Source organism: Perna viridis, chromosome 10, assembly GCF_037379345.1.
Source record: "Perna viridis isolate PV_CMFRI_1.1 ecotype Kerala chromosome 10, ASM3737934v1, whole genome shotgun sequence".
Taxonomy (NCBI): Eukaryota; Metazoa; Mollusca; class Bivalvia; order Mytilida; family Mytilidae; genus Perna; species Perna viridis.
Genome location: NC_142454.1, coordinates 13534184 through 13540982, shown reverse-complemented (window position 1 = coordinate 13540982; position 6799 = coordinate 13534184).

Here is a 6799-nt window from a genome sequence, read left to right as displayed (position 1 = left end):
TGACAATTTACATGTGCTCGTGTTTTTATAACACAAACGTATGTAACGTGGACATAAAAGAAAACAAACACACAAACTTTGCTACAAACATTTACCATAATACATAAATACATGTTTACTACAGGTTTGGCAGGGAGGTGGGAAGAGAAAAAAAAACTTTTCCTATAAACTGACCACTACAAATAATCAATGGCTAGTGTCATGAATAATTAACAAGTACACTGCTGCCACCTAACGGTTTACAGCAAGTCAAGGGCTATACTCTGTGTTACTGGAAAATGGTCGTACCAAAACAAAAAGGCATTTATAATTCTAAAAATGCTAATTTTTGTCACCTTCCTTGAACAACTTCTTCTTTGTTTGATTTTCATGAAAAGAGCCAACACAACGTGTGAACTGGATAAAGCCATTTATCATAAAATGACGGAAACTTAGTATCAAAAAGACTATAAAGCTATATCTGTCCATACAGGTAGTGTTGAACAGTTTTATCTTTAAGAAAAAGTTTTTCTTCAACCAAAAGCAACTAAAAACATTTATGACTTGTATTCCTACATTGTTTTTATAACAAGAGGCTCTTAGGAGATCATCGATCATTGAGAGATACCATCGTTGCCTTAGTACAGGCTTTTTGACCAAGATTATAAGAAAACATGTCAAATCGCTGCCTAAAAAGGTCTTATTTCCGATATCCATATCTTTTCAAACAAATATTCTGTTTTTGACAAATAGTGTGTAGATGGTTGATTTTCACGAATTGAATTTCTGTACTTAGTACTTGTACATTGTTAATTCATCTTGAATTTCATCCACTTTCCTCACAAAGTTCAAGACCTTTTGAAAGTCGTGGATTTGATTTACATTATTTTTATTGTATTAAGTATTTTTGTCAAGGAAGGCTATTTATAGCCTGAACTTGACTTAGAGATCGTCGGCAAGTCGGATTCAACCGGAAGTGGGATATTGCCACATGGAACCGCCTGAATGGTGTAATACCACTATTTCGGAAACCAGTTGCCTGCACATACAAGAAAGTAGTTCGTAATGACACGAAGTAGTCTCAATATTGCACCCTATTCTCCTTGTTTAGTAGAGGTATACAAACTTGGTGTCATCTGAAAGCTAAATGAATCAGCAATACTCTAAAAACTTTATTTTCTTTATTCATTGTAGAGTAAAACAGTTCCGAACAAAAACTCTAGACCCCTTGATATGGCTAAATTTCAAAACGAAAGTAATGATTTTTGCACCTGTCTGCTTTCACTTTACCGTTATTTCTTAGAAGGTATTTTATGAGAGTTAAGGTAAAGGGTGGCCATCATGATGATACCCCTCTAGCACCATCTGTACTGATGTAAAAAAATATGTGAGCCTTATAAAAAGCTGAATTTAACACAGAAAGTAATGGAGACCAGAAGTAGTGGTATGACACCTAAATATTCCTCGGTCTGTTCTCTTTACCCTCCCCTTTTCCACCTTGTAAATTTAAGTTAGTATATCGCTCCACCGCCGATCAATATGTGATGCTTTATTTTTCGTAAGAGATGGAAGTATTATGACAACAAATCTTTTGTAATATTTGTTGAATTGCAATATTTCTATGATTATGTGCTTATTTTAAACTATTTGAATTTTGTCTTGGCGAGCTGGACTATTTTTTCTAATTGACATGACGCAGGTCGAACACGGTACCTCCAATAACCGAAAACAATATGGCGTCGGAATGACAAGTGACTAATTTCAAAAGTACTGACGCCATATTGTCAGGTATCTAGAAAGTGCTGGAATACTAATTAAAAAAAACTTATTTGCAAGTATGTTTAAGTAACACAGTGAGCAATAATACCACCAAAAAAAACGTGTTTTATTGAGGTTTTCGGTTTATGATTACAGTGAAGGTGCGGTGGAGGGAGTTTGCATTCCTTTTTATGGGAAAATTATAATTTTCATGTGTAAAATTGACAAAAATGGCAAAAAATGTCTTAGCACCCTCCTTTTTCTTAGGAACTCAAGTGGCCACCCCTCATTTTCTAAGTATGTGGATCCGCCTGTGCCAGATCGTGAAGGTTTGAAAGTGTTCTATCTATAGTGTTTGTAAATTGCAGGTACTTTTGTGAATAATTTTGATAAAAAATATTTTTACATATGCTAAGAGTTTTCTAGTTGTTCTACATTTTATACACATTGTACTGTTAAATACATATAAATCCATTATATATCATGGGTGTTTGATTTGATCCCAGGAATTTAAAATGCAAGCAATGTGTACATGAACATGAATAAACATACAAATGTACATGTAACAAACAATATGAAGTATTTAAACTAGAAAATAAACATTCGAATCATGGAATTGTTAAATTAATATATTTTAAATATATTATATATAATATTTTAAAGCAGAAACATAAACATAAACAATGTCTGTTTCAAAGGTAAGAATGAAAGACAAGGTAATTAAAATTAGATCTCAATTGCTCCCCCCTTTTTTTATGTCACATGAAGTCATGCGACAAAGAAAAAATAGGAGCAATTAAAATCTAATCTGAATTAGATTGGGATCAAATGAGGCCATGTGACATATTTATCACATTCAGTAGTTGATCTTGATCTATCAAAATGAGGGATATCTAGTAAAAATTAGGTATTTATATGTAGCCAAACAAACTTTTAGAGCATACATTTGTAAAGAGTCCCCGCTTATGACATTCCTGCTGAACATTTCCCTAAAAATGTAAAAAATGATTAGATTACATTTTGATTGTATTAGAAATTGCCCCACTCTCAAATTTGCAATCATTATCATTGTGGCTGACCTGTGATTTAAATACCCTATATCACACCCTTAGGCCTAGACTATATCGCACAATGTATATCACACCCCTAGACCTATATCGCACACTGTATATCACACCCCTAGACCTATATCGCATATCTTATATCACACCCCTAGATTTATATCGCATACCCAATATCACAAGCCTAGACCTATTTTGCGTACCCCTAGACCTATATTGCATACTGTAAAAATGTATATCACACCCCTAGACCTATATCGCATACTGTATATCACACCCTTAGACCTACATGTATAATGCATACCCTATATCACACCAGTGGACTATATCGCACACTTAGTCATACATAATGATATGCACATCATATACTGCATATCACTCCCCTAGACCTATTTGGCATATCATATATCACACCCTTGGTCATATATTGCATACCCTATATCACACCCTTAGACCTATATTGCATACCATATATCACACCCTAGACCTATATTGCACACCCTATATCACACCCCTAGACCTATATTGCACATCCTATATCACACCACTAGACCTATATTGCATACATTATATCACACCCTACACAGCACACACTTGAAGTATAATTAAAATATATGTTTTAATAAACATGACATGCCGAAATCTGTATCTGATGGGGTATCAATCCTCGACCTATATCACCCCGCGACCAATAGCCCTATGTGGGTTGACATAGGAATCTTGTGTTGATACCGCGTGTCATACAGATTTTGGCATGTAATGTACAGTATGGAATGTACATGTGTATTATATCCATATACATGTAAGTCATAATTGATTATCAATATGATTCTTTTTTAGTGCATTGTCAAGATATACATTTAGAATGCAGATCTTAAAGTTAGATACAGGATTTTCATGACACACGAAAGACACAAGAAATTCTATGTTCATGAAAGTGGATTGAAAATATAATGGATATCATGGCACCCAAAAGTAGACACTTTCTAAGATCTGATTTTTAGGGATATTCATACATGTACAACGTATTAGGTAAGTGAAGGTAAACATAAGTTTGTTCATATACTTCCAATGTAGCCAATGATTAAAAATTTTCAGAACTGGTGATACAATGTAGGTCTACTGTAAACATTGATGTCTTAGCAAAATTTGCTGTTTACATTTGTATGTCTGTGAACAGGAAATTTATACTGAAAACTACAAAAATACATACGCATGTACTCTAACTATGGTTACTGGCATGTACAGTACAGTATTAATTAAAGATTTCATACATAAAACTATGATATTTGTAATATAATAATACATGTATCAAAATTGTTTTATACTTTACAGTGTGACATTAATTGCTCATAAATAAATTAACATACAGGGGTGGATCCAGAAATTTTGAAATCGGGGGTCCAGACATCATTATAAATCATCAGGTAACTAGAAACCATACGTGGGAGAAGCCCTAAAGCAATATCATCAGTAAACTTTCCAGTTTCTGCATTGTTTATTGTTTATTGTTTTGAACTCATCACTTCAAACCACTTTAATGATCTTTCTGGTTATGAGGGGATGTTGTTTTAACAATGACCACCTAGTTAGGTGAAAAGTAACCTATTCTACTCTCACTTATGTTACCTGTTGTTAACAGTTATGGAAACAAAGATGTGCTCATAAAGTACATTGTACTACATTTTTGTAAAGTTTGTTATGTTTTATTTAAGATAAATTTGAATTATTTTAGAGAAAGAATTTTTTGTCTTAATTAAGACAGCTGATAGAGATATTTTTAGAATAACATTTCATTACACTAAAATATAATATAGATTTATTGTATTAGCTTTTTAATGTAGGACAGAAATTATAATGTTACAGAAATACTGTTTTCAAAATTACAATCAACCAGTACTGACTAGCTGGCGTATAAACCAATAAAAGCCTTGGACAGTTAAAACCACCTAACCTCTATTTTTGCCTGATTTTGCACACAATTATATTTATATGTAAGAATGTTTATCATCAAGAGGACGTTTCTGCACTTTCTTATGATGTGGCTAAAATACATGTATACTTTCATACATTTACATATTCTAACATATTGCAATTATCAAAGGCACTGTTATCATTTTTTCCTTGATTCCTTTTTAGTGGTTATCCCTTTTAATGTTCCACCAGATGTAGCGAGAAGAAAGCAAAAGCAAAATGCACTATTTTTGTGGTGGGACACTATTTAGGCATGAAACAAAGTTCATGATTCTCAAGTGCTGGTACATATCAACATCTTTTAATAAAAACTACAAATATGAAGTCTGTTTTCGTATCACTTATTTGTTGGCAAAACATAAGAGTTACTTGTATTTTAATACAATACAGACTAGTGAAACAATCAAATGAAAAAAAAATGAAAAAAATGAAAGAAATGCACATACATTATTGAAAGCAGATATGTATAAAACACTCTGCTTAAGCGCAATAATGATTCATCATTAAAAGTGGTACTCATGGGGTATGGGTTCACTAGTAACCTTTTTGTTTTGGAAAGTAGAAAAGATGAATTCATATTCAAAGTACATTTGTTATAAAAAAAAACCAAAATATTTCCTGTATTCACTACATCTCTTTATCTTTGACTTTCCATCTTGATTGGAATCTTAAATTGCTAAAATATATGAGGTACAAACAAGTTTTTTTAGTTTAAAGATCTTTAAACTGCATAGTAGTTTTGATAACAAGAGTTTGTATCCTTGTTTGAATTGAAAAATTCCGAGAGAAAGGTAATTATTTATTGTAAAAAAGTGTATAGTTCAGACATTTTCAACTCGGGGCCTAATCTAGACAACAATGACAAGGACAAGCTTTAGGAATTTTAGAAAAACTGTGAAAGAGAGCACAAACAAGGAGAAGTTTTTTTTGCTCATTTCTCACTTTAGATTAGATCCTTAGTCATCCTAGCTTCCCTAGTTCATATGATTCATTTCTACTTCATGCATCTCCAAACCGAAATTTCAAAGTGTGTATTTTTTTATTACTTTGAAAATCCATCTAATATTGATAGTGATTCACTGTGGAGATCATATTTTTGCAGAAATGCTGGTTTATGTGTAAAGTGTCAAGAAATTTGAGGACATAAACGTACACAGCCAGAAATACCAAACACAATAAAAGAAAAGAAGATCCATAACTACATTAATAAACAAACAGGATCGATATACATTTCATTAAAACAAATGGTTCTCTTTTAAATGACTAAGTTTTTGTTCGGTTTAATTAGTTTGCAATATGCTTACATGAATGTTCATGAGGTCTTCCTTAACTATTTATTGTTCATATCTTCTATACTGTTTTGACTATTGATTTTACCGTTTTTGACTTGGGTCAAATTTATGCTACAATTTGTGTTGAAATATACGGGAAATGATAAACCTGTCAGCGGGAGGTTAAGCGCACTTTAAAACCTGGTTTAACCAACCTTTCATTTGGAAATGCCTGTACCAAGTCAGGAATATTGCGAGAATGTCCAACTTCCGGTTTTTTACCCTAATATTTTTACGTAGGTTCATACGTTACGTCTGTTCGTTCAAATGTTACAAAACAATACTAGAAAGAACTTTTTAAAAATAAATCTGTACTATGTATACAGGCATTTCGCATGGATAAGTTAGATAATTGGTAATGTAGACCGGAAAACCAATCTTTTTGATGGAATTAATTAATTTGATTTCGCGCAGTCTCGTATTTGCGATCGTTCGAGATATTCTATGAAGAAAATAAATGCAGCAAGTTCGAAGGGCTTCCGATTAGACAAGCAATCTATTATATTTCATCTGTGTGACGGTATCTTCACATCGATCCATCATATTGTAAAGAATCCCATAAAAATTCCCTTGTTATGATAGAAACAAGGACTGAACATACCTCTTTCTAAGAGTTAAACACTTCTGTTAGCTAGTCAATGTACAATTCCTATATTTATAATTACATGACCGTTAAGTATTCTTTATAAAGTCGTA